At 46.9% G+C, this 21946-nt stretch overlaps 1 protein-coding gene and 8 non-coding genes across 9 annotated transcripts in view; all 9 read left to right on the forward strand.

The window, feature by feature from the left end:
* Window positions 1-21946, forward strand: part of TEX14 (testis expressed 14, intercellular bridge forming factor) — a 416166-nt gene that overhangs the window by 157191 nt on the left and 237029 nt on the right. The window lies entirely within an intron of this gene.
* LOC143763244 (small nucleolar RNA U3) lies at window positions 82-298 on the forward strand. The gene has a single exon (XR_013212326.1). It is a non-coding gene; the product is annotated as a small nucleolar RNA U3 (small nucleolar RNA).
* On the forward strand, window positions 2741-2957 carry LOC143763245 (small nucleolar RNA U3). The gene has a single exon (XR_013212327.1). It is a non-coding gene; the product is annotated as a small nucleolar RNA U3 (small nucleolar RNA).
* Window positions 5370-5586, forward strand: LOC143763246 (small nucleolar RNA U3). The gene has a single exon (XR_013212328.1). It is a non-coding gene; the product is annotated as a small nucleolar RNA U3 (small nucleolar RNA).
* On the forward strand, window positions 8030-8246 carry LOC143763263 (small nucleolar RNA U3). Its single transcript, XR_013212343.1, has one exon. It is a non-coding gene; the product is annotated as a small nucleolar RNA U3 (small nucleolar RNA).
* On the forward strand, window positions 10633-10843 carry LOC143763264 (small nucleolar RNA U3). Its single transcript, XR_013212344.1, has one exon. It is a non-coding gene; the product is annotated as a small nucleolar RNA U3 (small nucleolar RNA).
* On the forward strand, window positions 13538-13754 carry LOC143763251 (small nucleolar RNA U3). Its single transcript, XR_013212332.1, has one exon. It is a non-coding gene; the product is annotated as a small nucleolar RNA U3 (small nucleolar RNA).
* LOC143763249 (small nucleolar RNA U3) lies at window positions 16867-17085 on the forward strand. Its single transcript, XR_013212331.1, has one exon. It is a non-coding gene; the product is annotated as a small nucleolar RNA U3 (small nucleolar RNA).
* Window positions 19444-19662, forward strand: LOC143763259 (small nucleolar RNA U3). Its single transcript, XR_013212340.1, has one exon. It is a non-coding gene; the product is annotated as a small nucleolar RNA U3 (small nucleolar RNA).

Below are 21946 nucleotides of genomic sequence, written 5' to 3' on the forward strand. Positions count from 1 at the left end.
GTGATGTTGTGTTAATGAATCTCCATATTGTTACACGCAGGGTCCTATTCCCCGGAGGGGCATCACGGCCAGGAAGAGGTTAAGACTATACTTTCAGGGATCATTTCTATAGTGTGTAACTTGAGAAATGTGCTCTAAAGTGTCCAAACTTCCCAACCACGAGGAGGAGCTGTAGTGATCTCTCCTGAGCGTGAAGTGAGCTCTCAGTTCTGCTTCATTGCAGGGGCTGATTGCTGGTGATGATCGTTCTCCTTCTCTGTTACAGGGAGGTGGAGGGGGAGATCACAAGCTGAGTGGTTGTGTTATATTTTAGTTAGCTTAATAAAGATAGACTGAAAGTAGTTGTGTACTTTCTTAAGATATTGTTAACTAAATATTATTTTTTCTAGTGATGGGCAGTCTGGCTGTCATGGTTCTGCTCACCATAAAGAGTCAACTCTTTTGGATCCCTTTTAAATATGTGTTCATCATAGGTGAACACATATTTAAGGTGACTTCAGTATGGTTGATACCCCACCCACCAATGGTTGAAACCACGCCCATGTGCAGCCACCCAATGAAATTGATGAATGGGCAGGGTTACGTCTGCCGAACTTGGGAATTATATGCCCAGTGAGAGCCATTAAGAGAATTCAGTGGCTCTCACTGGGGTGCTGGCTCCCATCATTCACAGCAGGGAGCCTACTCTTTCTCTCGGAACGTTCATGAACGACCCATCACTACTTAATATATGAAACTGCACAAAATCAAATCTTTTCAAAATATTATTAAAAATTGCTAGATAAACAGATACGTATACCATGTGAAAGGCACACCCTTGTTATGCAAAAATCATGTCTCCAGATAGTTGCCTCTGGCTCCCAGCATTTTCAGCGGAGTTATGTCATTCTGCATCCAGTACTTAAAATAAGGAACAGTCCAGCTTGGAATCTGAGGTTTGGCAAAGCTCTCTTAGCCCTTCTACCCAGTGACAGCTCTCTTAGCCTTACTACCCAGGGACAGCTCACTTAGCCTTACTACCCAGGGATAGCTCTCTTTGCCCTTCTACTCAGTGACAGCTCTCTTAGCCTTACTACCCAGGGACAGCTCTCTTAGCCTTACTACCCAGGGATAGCTCTCTTAGCCTTACTACCCAGGGATAGCTCTCTTAGCCTTACTACCCAGGGACAGCTCTCTTAGCCTTACTATCCAGTGACAGCTCTCTTAGCCCTTCTAACCAGGAACAGGTCTCTTAGCCTTACTACCCAGGGACAGCTCTCTTAGCCTTACTACCCAGGGACAGCTCTCTTAACCTTACTACCCAGGGATAGCTCTCTTTGCCCTTCTACCCAGTGACAGCTCTCTTAGCCTTACTACCCAGGGACAGCTCTCTTAGCCTTACTACCCAGGGACAACTCTCTTAGCCCTACTACCCTGGGACAGCTCTCTTAGCCTTACTACCCAGGGACAGCTCTCTTAGCCTTACTGCCCAGGACAGCTCTCTTAGCCTTACTACCTAGTGACAGATCTCTTAGCCTTACTACCCAGGGATAGCTCTCTTAGCCTTACTACCCAGGGACAGCTCTCTTAGCCTTACTACCCAGTGACAGCTCTCTTAACCTTACTACCCATTGATAGCTCTCTTAGCCTTACTACCCAGGGACAGCTCTCTTAGCCTTACTACCTAGTGACAGCTCTCTTAGCCTTACTACTCAGGGATAGCTCTCTTAGCCTTACTACCCAGGGACAGCTCTCTTAGCCTTACTACCCAGTGACAGCTCTCTTAGCCCTTCTAACCAGGAACAGGTCTCTTAGCCTTACTACCCGGGGACATCTCTCTTAGCCTTACTACCCAGGGACAGCTCTCTTAGCCTTACTACCCAGGGAAAGCTCTCTTAACCTTACTACCCAGGGATAGCTCTCTTAGCCTTACTACCCAGGGATAGCTCTCTTAGCCTTCTACCCAGGGACAGCTCTCTTAGCCTTACTACCTAGTGACAGCTCTCTTAGCCTTACTACCCAGGGACAGCTCTCTTAGCCTTACTACCCAGGGACAGCTCTCTTAGCCTTACTACCCAGGGACAGCTCTCTTAGCCTTACTACCCAGTGACAGCTCTCTTAGCCCTTCTAACCAGGGACAGCTCCCTTAGCCCTAGTACCCTGAGACAGCTCTCTTATGTCTATTTCACACTATCAGTATTTGTAAGCCAAATCCAGGAGTGGGTGAAAAATACAGAAGTGGTGACAGCTTTCCCTCTGATTGTTCCACTCCTGATTTTAGCTTACAAAACCTGATGAAAAATACTGATAGTGTGAACGTGGCCTTAGCCTTACTTCCAAGGAGCAGCTTACTACCCAGGGACAGTGTTTCTAGCTCTACTACACAGGTACAGCTCTCCTGTCTGTTTATTCACCCGTGCTGCAAAACCTGATATTCCATTGTGTAGGATGTTTAGAAGGATCTACAGGTTCCGGGTGTTTCTGATTGGCTGGTTGCAGTGACATATGCAGATTAGATCCAGAGACATCTGTGATCTGGAGGATTATGGGGCCGTTATACAAGTATGGAAGCTTCTATAGGGTCACTGTGTCAGGTGTGATGTCTCCCTAATTTTGCACACTGTAGTCACGTCTCTGATCACCCACAATGTGTCAGCGTTTATTTACAGCCTTAGTTTGTGTGATGTTGTGTTAGTGAATCTCCATAATGTTACACGCAGGGTCCTATTCCCCGGAGGGGCATCACGGCCAGGAAGAGGTTAAGACTATACTTTCAGGGATCATTTCTATAGTGTGTAACTTGAGAAATGTGCTCTAAAGTGTCCAAACTTCCCAACCACGAGGAGGAGCTGTAGTGATCTCTCCTGAGCGTGAAGTGAGCTCTCAGTTCTGCTTCATTGCAGGGGCTGATTGCTGGTGATGATCGTTCTCCTTCTCTGTTACAGGGAGGTGGAGGGGGAGATCACAAGCTGAGTGGTTGTGTTATATTTTAGTTAGCTTAATAAAGATAGACTGAAAGTAGTTGTGTACTTTCTTAAGATATTGTTAACTAAATATTATTTTTTCTAGTGATGGGCAGTCTGGCTATCATGGTTCTGCTCACCATAAAGAGTCAACTCTTTTGGATCCCTTTTAAATATGTGTTCATCATAGGTGAACACATATTTAAGGTGACTTCAGTATGGTTGATACCCCACCCACCAATGGTTGAAACCACGCCCATGTGCAGCCACCCAATGAAATTGATGAATGGGCAGGGTTACGTCTGCCGAACTTGGGAATTATATGCCCAGTGAGAGCCATTAAGAGAATTCAGTGGCTCTCACTGGGGTGCTGGCTCCCATCATTCACAGCAGGGAGCCTACTCTTTCTCTCGGAACGTTCATGAACGACCCATCACTACTTAATATATGAAACTGCACAAAATCAAATCTTTTCAAAATATTATTAAAAATTGCTAGATAAACAGATACGTATACCATGTGAAAGGCACACCCTTGTTATGCAAAAATCATGTCTCCAGATAGTTGCCTCTGGCTCCCAGCATTTTCAGCGGAGTTATGTCATTCTGCATCCAGTACTTAAAATAAGGAACAGTCCAGCTTGGAATCTGAGGTTTGGCAAAGCTCTCTTAGCCCTTCTACCCAGTGACAGCTCTCTTAGCCTTACTACCCAGGGACAGCTCACTTAGCCTTACTACCCAGGGATAGCTCTCTTTGCCCTTCTACCCAGTGACAGCTCTCTTAGCCTTACTACCCAGGGACAGCTCTCTTAGCCTTACTACCCAGGGATAGCTCTCTTAGCCTTACTACCCAGGGATAGCTCTCTTAGCCTTACTACCCAGGGACAGCTCTCTTAGCCTTACTATCCAGTGACAGCTCTCTTAGCCCTTCTAACCAGGAACAGGTCTCTTAGCCTTACTACCCAGGGACAGCTCTCTTAGCCTTACTACCCAGGGACAGCTCTCTTAACCTTACTACCCAGGGATAGCTCTCTTTGCCCTTCTACCCAGTGACAGCTCTCTTAGCCTTACTACCCAGGGACAGCTCTCTTAGCCTTACTACCCAGGGACAACTCTCTTAGCCCTACTACCCTGGGACAGCTCTCTTAGCCTTACTACCCAGGGACAGCTCTCTTAGCCTTACTGCCCAGGACAGCTCTCTTAGCCTTACTACCTAGTGACAGATCTCTTAGCCTTACTACCCAGGGATAGCTCTCTTAGCCTTACTACCCAGGGACAGCTCTCTTAGCCTTACTACCCAGTGACAGCTCTCTTAACCTTACTACCCATTGATAGCTCTCTTAGCCTTACTACCCAGGGACAGCTCTCTTAGCCTTACTACCTAGTGACAGCTCTCTTAGCCTTACTACTCAGGGATAGCTCTCTTAGCCTTACTACCCAGGGACAGCTCTCTTAGCCTTACTACCCAGTGACAGCTCTCTTAGCCCTTCTAACCAGGAACAGGTCTCTTAGCCTTACTACCCAGGGACATCTCTCTTAGCCTTACTACCCAGGGACAGCTCTCTTAGCCTTACTACCCAGGGAAAGCTCTCTTAACCTCACTACCCAGGGATAGCTCTCTTAGCCTTACTACCCAGGGATAGCTCTCTTAGCCTTCTACCCAGGGACAGCTCTCTTAGCCTTACTACCTAGTGACAGCTCTCAGCCTTACTACCCAGGGACAGCTCTCTTAGCCTTACTACCCAGGGACAGCTCTCTTAGCCTTACTACCCAGTGACAGCTCTCTTAGCCCTTCTAACCAGGGACAGCTCCCTTAGCCCTAGTACCCTGAGACAGCTCTCTTATGTCTATTTCACACTATCAGTATTTGTAAGCCAAATCCAGGAGTGGGTGAAAAATACAGAAGTGGTGACAGCTTTCCCTCTGATTGTTCCACTCCTGATTTTAGCTTACAAAACCTGATGAAAAATACTGATAGTGTGAACGTGGCCTTAGCCTTACTTCCAAGGAGCAGCTTACTACCCAGGGACAGTGTTTCTAGCTCTACTACACAGGTACAGCTCTCCTGTCTGTTTATTCACCCATGCTGCAAAACCTGATATTCCATTGTGTAGGATGTTTAGAAGGATCTACAGGTTCCGGGTGTTTCTCATTGGCTGGTTGCAGTGACATATGCAGATTAGATCCAGAGACATCTGTGATCTGGAGGATTATGGGGCCGTTATACAAGTATGGAAGCTTCTATAGGGTCACTGTGTCAGGTGTGATGTCTCCCTAATTTTGCACACTGTAGTCACGTCTCTGATCACCCACAATGTGTCAGCGTTTATTTACAGCCTTAGTTTGTGTGATGTTGTGTTAGTGAATCTCCATAATGTTACACGCAGGGTCCTATTCCCCGGAGGGGCATCACGGCCAGGAAGAGGTTAAGACTATACTTTCAGGGATCATTTCTATAGTGTGTAACTTGAGAAATGTGCTCTAAAGTGTCCAAACTTCCCAACCACGAGGAGGAGCTGTAGTGATCTCTCCTGAGCGTGAAGTGAGCTCTCAGTTCTGCTTCATTGCAGGGGCTGATTGCTGGTGATGATCGTTCTCCTTCTCTGTTACAGGGAGGTGGAGGGGGAGATCACAAGCTGAGTGGTTGTGTTATATTTTAGTTAGCTTAATAAAGATAGACTGAAAGTACTTGTGTACTTTCTTAAGATATTGTTAACTAAATATTATTTTTTCTAGTGATGGGCAGTCTGGCTGTCATGGTTCTGCTCACCATAAAGAGTCAACTCTTTTGGATCCCTTTTAAATATGTGTTCATCATAGGTGAACACATATTTAAGGTGACTTCAGTATGGTTGATACCCCACCCACCAATGGTTGAAACCACGCCCATGTGCAGCCACCCAATGAAATTGATGAATGGGCAGGGTTACGTCTGCCGAACTTGGGAATTATATGCCCAGTGAGAGCCATTAAGAGAATTCAGTGGCTCTCACTGGGGTGCTGGCTCCCATCATTCACAGCAGGGAGCCTACTCTTTCTCTCGGAACGTTCATGAACGACCCATCACTACTTAATATATGAAACTGCACAAAATCAAATCTTTTCAAAATATTATTAAAAATTGCTAGATAAACAGATACGTATACCATGTGAAAGGCACACCCTTGTTATGCAAAAATCATGTCTCCAGATAGTTGCCTCTGGCTCCCAGCATTTTCAGCGGAGTTATGTCATTCTGCATCCAGTACTTAAAATAAGGAACAGTCCAGCTTGGAATCTGAGGTTTGGCAAAGCTCTCTTAGCCCTTCTACCCAGTGACAGCTCTCTTAGCCTTACTACCCAGGGACAGCTCACTTAGCCTTACTACCCAGGGATAGCTCTCTTTGCCCTTCTACCCAGTGACAGCTCTCTTAGCCTTACTACCCAGGGACAGCTCTCTTAGCCTTACTACCCAGGGATAGCTCTCTTAGCCTTACTACCCAGGGATAGCTCTCTTAGCCTTACTACCCAGGGACAGCTCTCTTAGCCTTACTATCCAGTGACAGCTCTCTTAGCCCTTCTAACCAGGAACAGGTCTCTTAGCCTTACTACCCAGGGACAGCTCTCTTAGCCTTACTACCCAGGGATAGCTCTCTTAACCTTACTACCCAGGGATAGCTCTCTTTGCCCTTCTACCCAGTGACAGCTCTCTTAGCCTTACTACCCAGGGACAGCTCTCTTAGCCTTACTACCCAGGGACAACTCTCTTAGCCCTACTACCCTGGGACAGCTCTCTTAGCCTTACTACCCAGGGACAGCTCTCTTAGCCTTACTGCCCAGGACAGCTCTCTTAGCCTTACTACCTAGTGACAGATCTCTTAGCCTTACTACCCAGGGATAGCTCTCTTAGCCTTACTACCCAGGGACAGCTCTCTTAGCCTTACTACCCAGGGACAGCTCTCTTAGCCTTACTACCCAGGGACAGCTCTCTTAGCCTTACTACCCAGTGACAGCTCTCTTAACCTTACTACCCATTGATAGCTCTCTTAGCCTTACTACCCAGGGACAGCTCTCTTAGCCTTACTACTCAGGGATAGCTCTCTTAGCCTTACTACCCAGGGACAGCTCTCTTAGCCTTACTACCCAGTGACAGCTCTCTTTTGCCCTTCTAACCAGGAACAGGTCTCTTAGCCTTACTACCCGGGGACATCTCTCTTAGCCTTACTACCCAGGGACAGCTCTCTTAGCCTTACTACCCAGGGAAAGCTCTCTTAACCTTATTACCCAGGGATAGCTCTCTTAGCTTTACTACCCAGGGATAGCTCTCTTAGCCTTCTACCCAGGGACAGCTCTCTTAGCCTTACTACCTAGTGACAGCTCTCTTAGCCTTACTACCCAGGGACAGCTCTCTTAGCCTTACTACCCAGGGACAGCTCTCTTAGCCTTACTACCCAGTGACAGCTCTCTTAGCCCTTCTAACCAGGGACAGCTCCCTTAGCCCTAGTACCCTGAGACAGCTCTCTTATGTCTATTTCACACTATCAGTATTTGTAAGCCAAATCCAGGAGTGGGTGAAAAATACAGAAGTGGTGACAGCTTTCCCTCTGATTGTTCCACTCCTGATTTTAGCTTACAAAACCTGATGAAAAATACTGATAGTGTGAACGTGGCCTTAGCCTTACTTCCAAGGAGCAGCTTACTACCCAGGGACAGTGTTTCTAGCTCTACTACACAGGTACAGCTCTCCTGTCTGTTTATTCACCCGTGCTGCAAAACCTGATATTCCATTGTGTAGGATGTTTAGAAGGATCTACAGGTTCCGGGTGTTTCTCATTGGCTGGTTGCAGTGACATATGCAGATTAGATCCAGAGACATCTGTGATCTGGAGGATTATGGGGCCGTTATACAAGTATGGAAGCTTCTATAGGGTCACTGTGTCAGGTGTTATGTCTCCCTCATTTTGCACACTGTAGTCACGTCTCTGATCACCCACAATGTGTCAGCGTTTATTTACAGCCTTAGTTTGTGTGATGTTGTGTTAATGAATCTCCATAATGTTACACGCAGGGTCCTATTCCCCGGAGGGGCATCACGGCCAGGAAGAGGTTAAGACTATACTTTCAGGGATCATTTCTATAGTGTGTAATTTAAGAAATGTGCTCTAAAGTGTCCAAACTTCCCAACCACGAGCAGGAGCTGTAGTGATCTCTCCTGAGCGTGAAGTGAGCTCTCAGTTCTGCTTCATTGCAGGGGCTGGTTGCTGGTGATGATCGTTCTCCTTCTCTGTTACAGGGAGGTGGAGGGGGAGATCACAAGCTGAGTGGTTGTGTTATATTTTAGTTAGCTTAATAAAGATAGACTGAAAGTACTTGTGTACTTTCATAAGATATTGTTAACTAAATATTATTTTTTCTAGTGATGGGCAGTCTGGCTGTCATGGTTCTGCTCACCATAAAGAGTCAACTCTTTTGGATCCCTTTTAAATATGTGTTCATCATAGGTGAACACATATTTAAGGTGACTTCAGTATGGTTGATACCCCACCCACCAATGGTTGAAACCACGCCCATGTGCAGCCACCCAATGAAATTGATGAATGGGCAGGGTTACGTCTGCCGAACTTGGGAATTATATGCCCAGTGAGAGCCATTAAGAGAATTCAGTGGCTCTCACTGGGGTGCTGGCTCCCATCATTCACAGCAGGGAGCCTACTCTTTCTCTCGGAACGTTCATGAACGACCCATCACTACTTAATATATGAAACTGCACAAAATCAAATCTTTTCAAAATATTATTAAAAATTGCTAGATAAACAGATACGTATACCATGTGAAAGGCACACCCTTGTTATGCAAAAATCATGTCTCCAGATAGTTGCCTCTGGCTCCCAGCATTTTCAGCGGAGTTATGTCATTCTGCATCCAGTACTTAAAATAAGGAACAGTCCAGCTTGGAATCTGAGGTTTGGCAAAGCTCTCTTAGCCCTTCTACCCAGTGACAGCTCTCTTAGCCTTACTACCCAGGGACAGCTCACTTAGCCTTACTACCCAGGGATAGCTCTCTTCGCCCTTCTACCCAGTGACAGCTCTCTTAGCCTTACTACCCAGGGACAGCTCTCTTAGCCTTACTACCCAGGGATAGCTCTCTTAGCCTTACTACCCAGGACAGCTCTCTTAGCCTTAGTACCCAGGGACAGCTCTCTTAGCCTTACTACCCAGGGATAGCTCTCTTAGCCTTACTACCCAGGGACAGCTCTCTTAGCCTTACTATCCAGTGACAGCTCTCTTAGCCCTTCTAACCAGGAACAGGTCTCTTAGCCTTACTACCCAGGGACAGCTCTCTTAGCCTTACTACCCAGGGACAGCTCTCTTAACCTTACTACCCAGGGATAGCTCTCTTAGCCTTACTACCCAGGGACAACTCTCTTAGCCCTACTACCCTGGGACAGCTCTCTTAGCCTTACTACCCAGGGACAGCTCTCTTAGCCTTACTGCCCAGGACAGCTCTCTTAGCCTTACTACCTAGTGACAGATCTCTTAGCCTTACTACCCAGGGATAGCTCTCTTAGCCTTACTACCCAGGGACAGCTCTCTTAGCCTTACTACCCAGTGACAGCTCTCTTAACCTTACTACCCATTGATAGCTCTCTTAGCCTTACTACCCAGGGACAGCTCTCTTAGCCTTACTACTCAGGGATAGCTCTCTTAGCCTTACTACCCAGGGACAGCTCTCTTAGCCTTACTACCCAGTGACAGCTCTCTTTTGCCCTTCTAACCAGGAACAGGTCTCTTAGCCTTACTACCCGGGGACATCTCTCTTAGCCTTACTACCCAGGGACAGCTCTCTTAGCCTTACTACCCAGGGAAAGCTCTCTTAACCTTACTACCCAGGGATAGCTCTCTTAGCCTTACTACCCAGGGATAGCTCTCTTAGCCTTCTACCCAGGGACAGCTCTCTTAGCCTTACTACCTAGTGACAGCTCTCTTAGCCTTACTACCCAGGGACAGCTCTCTTAGCCTTACTACCCAGGGACAGCTCTCTTAGCCTTACTACCCAGTGACAGCTCTCTTAGCCCTTCTAACCAGGGACAGCTCCCTTAGCCCTAGTACCCTGAGACAGCTCTCTTATGTCTATTTCACACTATCAGTATTTGTAAGCCAAATCCAGGAGTGGGTGAAAAATACAGAAGTGGTGACAGCTTTCCCTCTGATTGTTCCACTCCTGATTTTAGCTTACAAAACCTGATGAAAAATACTGATAGTGTGAACGTGGCTTTAGCCTTACTTCCAAGGAGCAGCTTACTACCCAGGGACAGTGTTTCTAGCTCTACTACACAGGTACAGCTCTCCTGTCTGTTTATTCACCCGTGCTGCAAAACCTGATATTCCATTGTGTAGGATGTTTAGAAGGATCTACAGGTTCCGGGTGTTTCTCATTGGCTGGTTGCAGTGACATATGCAGATTAGATCCAGAGACATCTGTGATCTGGAGGATTATGGGGCCGTTATACAAGTATGGAAGCTTCTATAGGGTCACTGTGTCAGGTGTTATGTCTCTCTAATTTTGCACACTGTAGTCACGTCTCTGATCACCCACAATGTGTCAGCGTTTATTTACAGCCTTAGTTTGTGTGATGTTGTGTTAATGAATCTCCATAATGTTACACGCAGGGTCCTATTCCCCGGAGGGGCATCACGGCCAGGAAGAGGTTAAGACTATACTTTCAGGGATCATTTCTATAGTGTGTAACTTGAGAAATGTGCTCTAAAGTGTCCAAACTTCCCAACCACGAGGAGGAGCTGTAGTGATCTCTCCTGAGCGTGAAGTGAGCTCTCAGTTCTGCTTCATTGCAGGGGCTGATTGCTGGTGATGATCCTTCTCTGTTACAGGGAGGTGGAGGGGGAGATCACAAGCTGAGTGGTTGTGTTATATTTTAGTTAGCTTAATAAAGATAGACTGAAAGTACTTATGTACTTTCATAAGATATTGTTAACTAAATATTATTTTTTCTAGTGATGGGCAGTCTGGCTGTCATGGTTCTGCTCACCATAAAGAGTCAACTCTTTTGGATCCCTTTTAAATATGTGTTCATCATAGGTGAACACATATTTAAGGTGACTTCAGTATGGTTGATACCCCACCCACCAATGGTTGAAACCACGCCCATGTGCAGCCACCCAATGAAATTGATGAATGGGCAGGGTTACGTCTGCCGAACTTGGGAATTATATGCCCAGTGAGAGCTATTAAGAGAATTCAGTGGCTCTCACTGGGGTGCTGGCTCCCATCATTCACAGCAGGGAGCCTACTCTTTCTCTCGGAACGTTCATGAACGACCCATCACTACTTAATATATGAAACTGCACAAAATCAAATCTTTTCAAAATATTATTAAAAATTGCTAGATAAACAGATACGTATACCATGTGAAAGGCACACCCTTGTTATGCAAAAATCATGTCTCCAGATAGTTGCCTCTGGCTCCCAGCATTTTCAGCGGAGTTATGTCATTCTGCATCCAGTACTTAAAATAAGGAACAGTCCAGCTTGGAATCTGAGGTTTGGCAAAGCTCTCTTAGCCCTTCTACCCAGTGACAGCTCTCTTAGCCTTACTACCCAGGGACAGCTCACTTAGCCTTACTACCCAGGGATAGCTCTCTTCGCCCTTCTACCCAGTGACAGCTCTCTTAGCCTTACTACCCAGGGACAGCTCTCTTAGCCTTACTACCCAGGGATAGCTCTCTTAGCCTTACTACCCAGGGATAGCTCTCTTAGCCTTACTACCCAGGGACAGCTCTCTTAGCCTTACTATCCAGTGACAGCTCTCTTAGCCCTTCTAACCAGGAACAGGTCTCTCAGCCTTACTACCCAGGGACAGCTCTCTTAGCCTTACTACCCAGGGACAGCTCTCTTAACCTTACTACCCAGGGATAGCTCTCTTAGCCTTACTACCCAGGGACAACTCTCTTAGCCCTACTACACTGGGACAGCTCTCTTAGCCTTACTACCCAGGGACAGCTCTCTTAGCCTTACTACCCAGGGACAGCTCTCTTAGCCTTACTACCCAGGGATAGCTCTCTTAGCCTTACTACCCAGGGATAGCTCTCTTAGCCTTACTACCCAGGGACAGCTCTCTTAGCCTTACTATCCAATGACAGCTCTCTTAGCCCTTCTAACCAGGAACAGGTCTCTTAGCCTTACTACCCAGGGACAGCTCTCTTAGCCTTACTACCCAGGGACAGCTCTCTTAACCTTACTACCCAGGGATAGCTCTCTTAGCCTTACTACCCAGGGACAACTCTCTTAGCCCTACTACCCTGGGACAGCTCTCTTAGCCTTACTACCCATGGACAGCTCTCTTAGCCTTACTGCCCAGGACCGCTCTCTTAGCCTTACTACCTAGTGACAGATCTCTTAGCCTTACTACCCAGGGATAGCTCTCTTAGCCTTACTACCCAGGGACAGCTCTCTTAGCCTTACTACCCAGTGACAGCTCTCTTAACCTTACTACCCAGGGATAGCTCTCTTAGCCTTACTACCCAGGGACAGCTCTCTTTGCCTTACTACCTAGTGACAGCTCTCTTAGCCTTACTACTCAGGGATAGCTCTCTTAGCCTTACTACCCAGGGACAGCTCTCTTAGCCTTACTACCCAGTGACAGCTCTCTTAGCCCTTCTAACCAGGAACAGGTCTCTTAGCCTTACTACCCGGGGACATCTCTCTTAGCCTTACTACCCAGGGACAGCTCTCTTAGCCTTACTACCCAGGGAAAGCTCTCTTAACCTTACTACCCAGGGATAGCTCTCTTAGCCTTACTACCCAGGGATAGCTCTCTTAGCCTTCTACCCAGGGACAGCTCTCTTAGCCTTACTACCTAGTGACAGCTCTCTTAGCCTTACTACCCAGGGACAGCTCTCTTAGCCTTACTACCCAGGGACAGCTCTCTTAGCCTTACTACCCAGTGACAGCTCTCTTAGCCCTTCTAACCAGGGACAGCTCCCTTAGCCCTAGTACCCTGAGACAGCTCTCTTATGTCTATTTCACACTATCAGTATTTGTAAGCCAAATCCAGGAGTGGGTGAAAAATACAGAAGTGGTGACAGCTTTCCCTCTGATTGTTCCACTCCTGATTTTAGCTTACAAAACCTGATGAAAAATACTGATAGTGTGAACGTGGCCTTAGCCTTACTTCCAAGAAGCAGCTTACTACCCAGGGACAGTGTTTTTAGCTCTACTACACAGGTACAGCTCTCCTGTCTGTTTATTCACCCGTGCTGCAAAACCTGATATTCCATTGTGTAGGATGTTTAGAAGGATCTACAGGTTCCGGGTGTTTCTCATTGGCTGGTTGCAGTGACATATGCAGATTAGATCCAGAGACATCTGTGATCTGGAGGATTATGGGGCCGTTATACAAGTATGGAAGCTTCTATAGGGTCACTGTGTCAGGTGTGATGTCTCCCTAATTTTGCACACTGTAGTCACGTCTCTGATCACCCACAATGTGTCAGCGTTTATTTACAGCCTTAGTTTGTGTGATGTTGTGTTAATGAATCTCCATAATGTTACACGCAGGTTCCTATTCCCCGGAGGGGCATCACGGCCAGGAAGAGGTTAAGACTATACTTTCAGGGATCATTTCTATAGTGTGTAACTTGAGAAATGTGCTCTAAAGCGTCCAAACTTCCCAACCACGAGGAGGAGCTGTAGTGATCTCTCCTGAGCGTGAAGTGAGCTCTCAGTTCTGCTTCATTGCAGGGGCTGATTGCTGGTGATGATCGTTCTCCTTCTCTGTTACAGGGAGGTGGAGGGGGAGATCACAAGCTGAGTGGTTGTGTTATATTTTAGTTAGCTTAATAAAGATAGACTGAAAGTACTTGTGTACTTTCTTAAGATATTGTTAACTAAATATTATTTTTTCTAGTGATGGGCAGTCTGGCTGTCATGGTTCTGCTCACCATAAAGAGTCAACTCTTTTGGATCCCTTTTAAATATGTGTTCATCATAGGTGAACACATATTTAAGGTGACTTCAGTATGGTTGATACCCCACCCACCAATGGTTGAAACCACGCCCATGTGCAGCCACCCAATGAAATTGATGAATGGGCAGGGTTACGTCTGCCGAACTTGGGAATTATATGCCCAGTGAGAGCCATTAAGAGAATTCAGTGGCTCTCACTGGGGTGCTGGCTCCCATCATTCACAGCAGGGAGCCTACTCTTTCTCTCGAAACGTTCATGAACGACCCATCACTACTTAATATATGAAACTGCACAAAATCAAATCTTTTCAAAATATTATTAAAAATTGCTAGATAAACAGATACGTATACCATGTGAAAGGCACACCCTTGTTATGCAAAAATCATGTCTCCAGATAGTTGCCTCTGGCTCCCAGCATTTTCAGCGGAGTTATGTCATTCTGCATCCAGTACTTAAAATAAGGAACAGTCCAGCTTGGAATCTGAGGTTTGGCAAAGCTCTCTTAGCCCTTCTACCCAGTGACAGCTCTCTTAGCCTTACTACCCAGGGACAGCTCACTTAGCCTTACTACCCAGGGATAGCTCTCTTTGCCCTTCTACCCAGTGACAGCTCTCTTAGCCTTACTACCCAGGGACAGCTCTCTTAGCCTTACTACCCAGGGATAGCTCTCTTAGCCTTACTACCCAGGGATAGCTCTCTTAGCCTTACTACCCAGGGACAGCTCTCTTAGCCTTACTATCCAGTGACAGCTCTCTTAGCCCTTCTAACCAGGAACAGGTCTCTTAGCCTTACTACCCAGGGACAGCTCTCTTAGCCTTACTACCCAGGGACAGCTCTCTTAACCTTACTACCCAGGGATAGCTCTCTTAGCCTTACTACCCAGGGACAACTCTCTTAGCCCTACTACCCTGGGACAGCTCTCTTAGCCTTACTACCCAGGGACAGCTCTCTTAGCCTTACTGCCCAGGACAGCTCTCTTAGCCTTACTACCCAGGGATAGCTCTCTTAGCCTTACTACCCAGGGACAGCTCTCTTAGCCTTACTACCCAGTGACAGCTCTCTTAGCCCTTCTAACCAGGAACAGGTCTCTCAGCCTTACTACCCAGGGACAGCTCTCTTAGCCTTACTACCCAGGGACAGCTCTCTTAACCTTACTACCCAGGGATAGCTCTCTTAGCCTTACTACCCAGGGACAACTCTCTTAGCCCTACTACCCTGGGACAGCTCTCTTAGCCTTACTACCCAGGGACAGCTCTCTTAGCCTTACTGCCCAGGACAGCTCTCTTAGCCTTACTACCCAGGGATAGCTCTCTTAGCCTTACTACCCAGGGATAGCTCTCTTAGCCTTACTACCCAGGGACAGCTCTCTTAGCCTTACTACCCAGTGACAGCTCTCTTAGCCTTACTACCCAGGGATAGCTCTCTTAGCCTTACTACCCAGGGATAGCTCTCTTAGCCTTACTACCCAGGGACAGCTCTCTTAGCCTTACTATCCAGTGACAGCTCTCTTAGCCCTTCTAACCAGGAACAGGTCTCTTAGCCTTACTACCCAGGGACAGCTCTCTTAGCCTTACTACCCAGGGACAGCTCTCTTAACCTTACTACCCAGGGATAGCTCTCTTAGCCTTACTACCCAGGGACAACTCTCTTAGCCCTACTACCCTGGGACAGCTCTCTTAGCCTTACTACCCAGGGACAGCTCTCTTAGCCTTACTGCCCAGGACAGCTCTCTTAGCCTTACTACCTAGTGACAGATCTCTTAGCCTTACTACCCAGGGATAGCTCTCTTAGCCTTACTACCCAGGGACAGCTCTCTTAGCCTTACTACCCAGTGACAGCTCTCTTAACCTTACTACCCATTGATAGCTCTCTTAGCCTTACTACCCAGGGACAGCTCTCTTAGCCTTACTACCTAGTGACAGCTCTCTTAGCCTTACTACTCAGGGATAGCTCTCTTAGCCTTACTACCCAGGGACAGCTCTCTTAGCCTTACTACCCAGTGACAGCTCTCTTAGCCCTTCTAACCAGGAACAGGTCTCTTAGCCTTACTACCCGGGGACATCTCTCTTAGCCTTACTACCCAGGGACAGCTCTCTTAGCCTTACTACCCAGGGAAAGCTCTCTTAACCTTACTACCCAGGGATAGCTCTCTTAGCCTTACTACCCAGGGATAGCTCTCTTAGCCTTCTACCCAGGGACAGCTCTCTTAGCCTTACTACCTAGTGACAGCTCTCTTAGCCTTACTACCCAGGGACAGCTCTCTTAGCCTTACTACCCAGGGACAGCTCTCTTAGCCTTACTACCCAGTGACAGCTCTCTTAGCCCTTCTAACCAGGGACAGCTCCCTTAGCCCTAGTACCCTGAGACAGCTCTCTTATGTCTATTTCACACTATCAGTATTTGTAAGCCAAATCCAGGAGTGGGTGAAAAATACAGAAGTGGTGACAGCTTTCCCTCTGATTGTTCCACTCCTGATTTTAGCTTACAAAACCTGATGAAAAATACTGATAGTGTGAACGTGGCCTTAGCCTTACTTCCAAGGAGCAGCTTACTATCCAGGGACAGTGTTTCTAGCTCTACTACACAGGTACAGCTCTCCTGTCTGTTTATTCACCCGTGCTGCAAAACCTGATATTCCATTGTGTAGGATGTTTAGAAGGATCTACAGGTTCCGGGTGTTTCTCATTGGCTGGTTGCAGTGACATATGCAGATTAGATCCAGAGACATCTGTGATCTGGAGGATTATGGGGCCGTTATACAAGTATGGAAGCTTCTATAGGGTCACTGTGTCAGGTGTGATGTCTCCCTAATTTTGCACACTGTAGTCACGTCTCTGATCACCCACAATGTGTCAGTGTTTATTTACAGCCTTAGTTTGTGTGATGTTGTGTTCATGAATCTCCATAATGATACACGCAGGGTCCTATTCCCCGGAGGGGCATCACGGCCAGGAAGAGGTTAAGACTATACTTTCAGGGATCATTTCTATAGTGTGTAACTTGAGAAATGTGCTCTAAAGTGTCCAAACTTTTCCCAACCACGAGGAGGAGCTGTAGTGATCTCTCCTGAGCGTGAAGTGAGCTCTCAGTTCTGCTTCATTGCAGGGGCTGATTGCTGGTGATGATCGTTCTCCTTCTCTGTTACAGGGAGGTGGAGGGGGAGATCACAAGCTGAGTGGTTGTGTTATATTTTAGTTAGCTTAATAAAGATAGACTGAAAGTACTTGTGTACTTTCTTAAGATATTGTTAACTAAATATTATTTCTTCTAGTGATGGGCAGTCTGGCTGTCATGGTTCTGCTCACCATAAAGAGTCAACTCTTTTGGATCCCTTTTAAATATGTGTTCATCATAGGTGAACACATATTTAAGGTGACTTCAGTATGGTTGATACCCCACCCACCAATGGTTGAAACCACGCCCATGTGCAGCCACCCAATGAAATTGATGAATGGGCAGGGTTACGTCTGCCGAACTTGGGAATTATATGCCCAGTGAGAGCCATTAAGAGAATTCAGTGGCTCTCACTGGGGTGCTGGCTCCCATCATTCACAGCAGGGAGCCTACTCTTTCTCTCGGAACGTTCATGAACGACCCATCACTACTTAATATATGAAACTGCACAAAATCAAATCTTTTCAAAATATTATTAAAAATTGCTAGATAAACAGATACGTATACCATGTGAAAGGCACACCCTTGTTATGCAAAAATCATGTCTCCAGATAGTTGCCTCTGGCTCCCAGCATTTTCAGCGGAGTTATGTCATTCTGCATCCAGTACTTAAAATAAGGAACAGTCCAGCTTGGAATCTGAGGTTTGGCAAAGCTCTCTTAGCCCTTCTACCCAGTGACAGCTCTCTTAGCCTTACTACCCAGGGACAGCTCACTTAGCCTTACTACCCAGGGATAGCTCTCTTTGCCCTTCTACCCAGTGACAGCTCTCTTAGCCTTACTACCCAGGGACAGCTCTCTTAGCCTTACTACCCAGGGATAGCTCTCTTAGCCTTACTACCCAGGGATAGCTCTCTTAGCCTTACTACCCAGGGACAGCTCTCTTAGCCTTACTATCCAGTGACAGCTCTCTTAGCCCTTCTAACCAGGAACAGGTCTCTTAGCCTTACTACCCAGGGACAGCTCTCTTAGCCTTACTACCCAGGGACAGCTCTCTTAACCTTACTACCCAGGGATAGCTCTCTTAGCCTTACTACCCAGGGACAACTCTCTTAGCCCTACTACCCTGGGACAGCTCTCTTAGCCTTACTACCCAGGGACAGCTCTCTTAGCCTTACTGCCCAGGACAGCTCTCTTAGCCTTACTACCTAGTGACAGATCTCTTAGCCTTACTACCCAGGGATAGCTCTCTTAGCCTTACTACCCAGGGACAGCTCTCTTAGCCTTACTACCCAGTGACAGCTCTCTTAACCTTACTACCCATTGATAGCTCTCTTAGCCTTACTACCCAGGGACAGCTCTCTTAGCCTTACTACCTAGTGACAGCTCTCTTAGCCTTACTACTCAGGGATAGCTCTCTTAGCCTTACTACCCAGGGACAGCTCTCTTAGCCTTACTACCCAGTGACAGCTCTCTTAGCCCTTCTAACCAGGAACAGGTCTCTTAGCCTTACTACCCGGGGACATCTCTCTTAGCCTTACTACCCAGGGACAGCTCTCTTAGCCTTACTACCCAGGGAAAGCTCTCTTAACCTTACTACCCAGGGATAGCTCTCTTAGCCTTACTACCCAGGGATAGCTCTCTTAGCCTTCTACCCAGGGACAGCTCTCTTAGCCTTACTACCTAGTGACAGCTCTCTTAGCCTTACTACCCAGGGACAGCTCTCTTAGCCTTACTACCCAGGGACAGCTCTCTTAGCCTTACTACCCAGTGACAGCTCTCTTAGCCCTTCTAACCAGGGACAGCTCCCTTAGCCCTAGTACCCTGAGACAGCTCTCTTATGTCTATTTCACACTATCAGTATTTGTAAGCCAAATCCATGAGTGGGTGAAAAATACAGAAGTGGTGACAGCTTTCCCTCTGATTGTTCCACTCCTGATTTTAGCTTACAAAACCTGATGAAAAATACTGATAGTGTGAACGTGGCCTTAGCCTTACTTCCAAGGAGCAGCTTACTACCCAGGGACAGTGTTTCTAGCTCTACTACACAGGTACAGCTCTCCTGTCTGTTTATTCACCCGTGCTGCAAAACCTGATATTCCATTGTGTAGGATGTTTAGAAGGATCTACAGGTTCCGGGTGTTTCTCATTGGCTGGTTGCAGTGACATATGCAGATTAGATCCAGAGACATCTGTGATCTGGAGGATTATGGGGCCGTTATACAAGTATGGAAGCTTCTATAGGGTCACTGTGTCAGGTGTGATGTCTCCCTAATTTTGCACACTGTAGTCACGTCTCTGATCACCCACAATGTGTCAGTGTTTATTTACAGCCTTAGTTTGTGTGATGTTGTGTTAATGAATCTCCATAATGATACACGCAGGGTCCTATTCCCCGGAGGGGCATCACGGCCAGGAAGAGGTTAAGACTATACTTTCAGGGATCATTTCTATAGTGTGTAACTTGAGAAATGTGCTCTAAAGTGTCCAAACTTTTCCCAACCACGAGGAGGAGCTGTAGTGATCTCTCCTGAGCGTGAAGTGAGCTCTCAGTTCTGCTTCATTGCAGGGGCTGATTGCTGGTGATGATCATTCTCCTTCTCTGTTACAGGGAGGTGGAGGGGGAGATCACAAGCTGAGTGGTTGTGTTATATTTTAGTTAGCTTAATAAAGATAGACTGAAAGTGCTTGTGTACTTTCTTAAGATATTGTTAACTAAATATTATTTTTTCTAGTGATGGGCAGTCTGGCTCTCATGGTTCTGCTCACCATAAAGAGTCAACTCTTTTGGATCCCTTTTAAATATGTGTTCATCATAGGTGAACACATATTTAAGGTGACTTCAGTATGGTTGATACCCCACCCACCAATGGTTGAAACCACGCCCATGTGCAGCCACCCAATGAAATTGATGAATGGGCAGGGTTACGTCTGCCGAACTTGGGAATTATATGCCCAGTGAGAGCCATTAAGAGAATTCAGTGGCTCTCACTGGGGTGCTGGCTCCCATCATTCACAGCAGGGAGCCTACTCTTTCTCTCGGAACGTTCATGAACGACCCATCACTACTTAATATATGAAACTGCACAAAATCAAATCTTTTCAAAATATTATTAAAAATTGCTAGATAAACAGATACGTATACCATGTGAAAGGCACACCCTTGTTATGCAAAAATCATGTCTCCAGATAGTTGCCTCTGGCTCCCAGCATTTTCAGCGGAGTTATGTCATTCTGCATCCAGTACTTAAAATAAGGAACAGTCCAGCTTGGAATCTGAGGTTTGGCAAAGCTCTCTTAGCCCTTCTACCCAGTGACAGCTCTCTTAGCCTTACTACCCAAGGACAGCTCACTTAGCCTTACTACCCAGGGATAGCTCTCTTCGCCCTTCTACCCAGTGACAGCTCTCTTAGCCTTACTACCCAGGGACAGCTCTCTTAGCCTTACTACCCAGGGATAGCTCTCTTAGCCTTACTACCCAGGGATAGCTCTCTTAGCCTTACTACCCAGGGACAGCTCTCTTAGCCTTACTATCCAGTGACAGCTCTCTTAGCCCTTCTAACCAGGAACAGGTCTCTTAGCCTTACTACCCAGGGACAGCTCTCTTAGCCTTACTACCCAGGGACAGCTCTCTTAACCTTACTACCCAGGGATAGCTCTCTTAGCCTTACTACCCAGGGACAACGCTCTTAGCCCTACTACCCTGGGACAGCTCTCTTAGCCTTACTACCCAGGGACAGCTCTCTTAGCCTTACTGCCCAGGACCGCTCTCTTCGCCTTACTACCTAGTGACAGATCTCTTAGCCTTACTACCCAGGGATAGCTCTCTTAGCCTTACTACCCAGGGACAGCTCTCTTAGCCTTACTACCCAGTGACAGCTCTCTTAACCTTACTACCCATTGATAGCTCTCTTAGCCTTACTACCCAGGGACAGCTCTCTTAGCCTTACTACCTAGTGACAGCTCTCTTAGCCTTACTACTCAGGGATAGCTCTCTTAGCCTTACTACCCAGGGACAGCTCTCTTAGCCTTACTACCCAGTGACAGCTCTCTTAGCCCTTCTAACCAGGAACAGGTCTCTTAGCCTTACTACCCGGGGACATCTCTCTTAGCCTTACTACCCAGGGACAGCTCTCTTAGCCTTACTACCCAGGGAAAGCTCTCTTAACCTTACTACCCAGGGATAGCTGTCTTAGCCTTACTACCCAGGGATAGCTCTCTTAGCCTTCTACCCAGGGACAGCTCTCTTAGCCTTACTACCCAGTGACAGCTCTCTTAACCTTACTACCCATTGATAGCTCTCTTAGCCTTACTACCCAGGGACAGCTCTCTTAGCCTTTCTACTCAGGGATAGCTCTCTTAGCCTTACTACCCAGGGACAGCTCTCTTAGCCTTACTACCCAGTGACAGCTCTCTTTTGCCCTTCTAACCAGGAACAGGTCTCTTAGCCTTACTACCCGGGGACATCTCTCTTAGCCTTACTACCCAGGGACAGCTCTCTTAGCCTTACTACCCAGGGAAAGCTCTCTTAACCTTACTACCCAGGGATAGCTCTCTTAGCCTTACTACCCAGGGATAGCTCTCTTAGCCTTCTACCCAGGGACAGCTCTCTTAGCCTTACTACCTAGTGACAGCTCTCTTAGCCTTACTACCCAGGGACAGCTCTCTTAGCCTTACTACCCAGGGACAGCTCTCTTAGCCTTACTACCCAGTGACAGCTCTCTTAGCCCTTCTAACCAGGGACAGCTCCCTTAGCCCTAGTACCCTGAGACAGCTCTCTTATGTCTATTTCACACTATCAGTATTTGTAAGCCAAATCCATGAGTGGGTGAAAAATACAGAAGTGGTGACAGCTTTCCCTCTGATTGTTCCACTCCTGATTTTAGCTTACAAAACCTGATGAAAAATACTGATAGTGTGAACGTGGC

Source organism: Ranitomeya variabilis, chromosome 3 (assembly GCF_051348905.1).
Source record: "Ranitomeya variabilis isolate aRanVar5 chromosome 3, aRanVar5.hap1, whole genome shotgun sequence".
NCBI lineage: Eukaryota > Metazoa > Chordata > Amphibia > Anura > Dendrobatidae > Ranitomeya > Ranitomeya variabilis.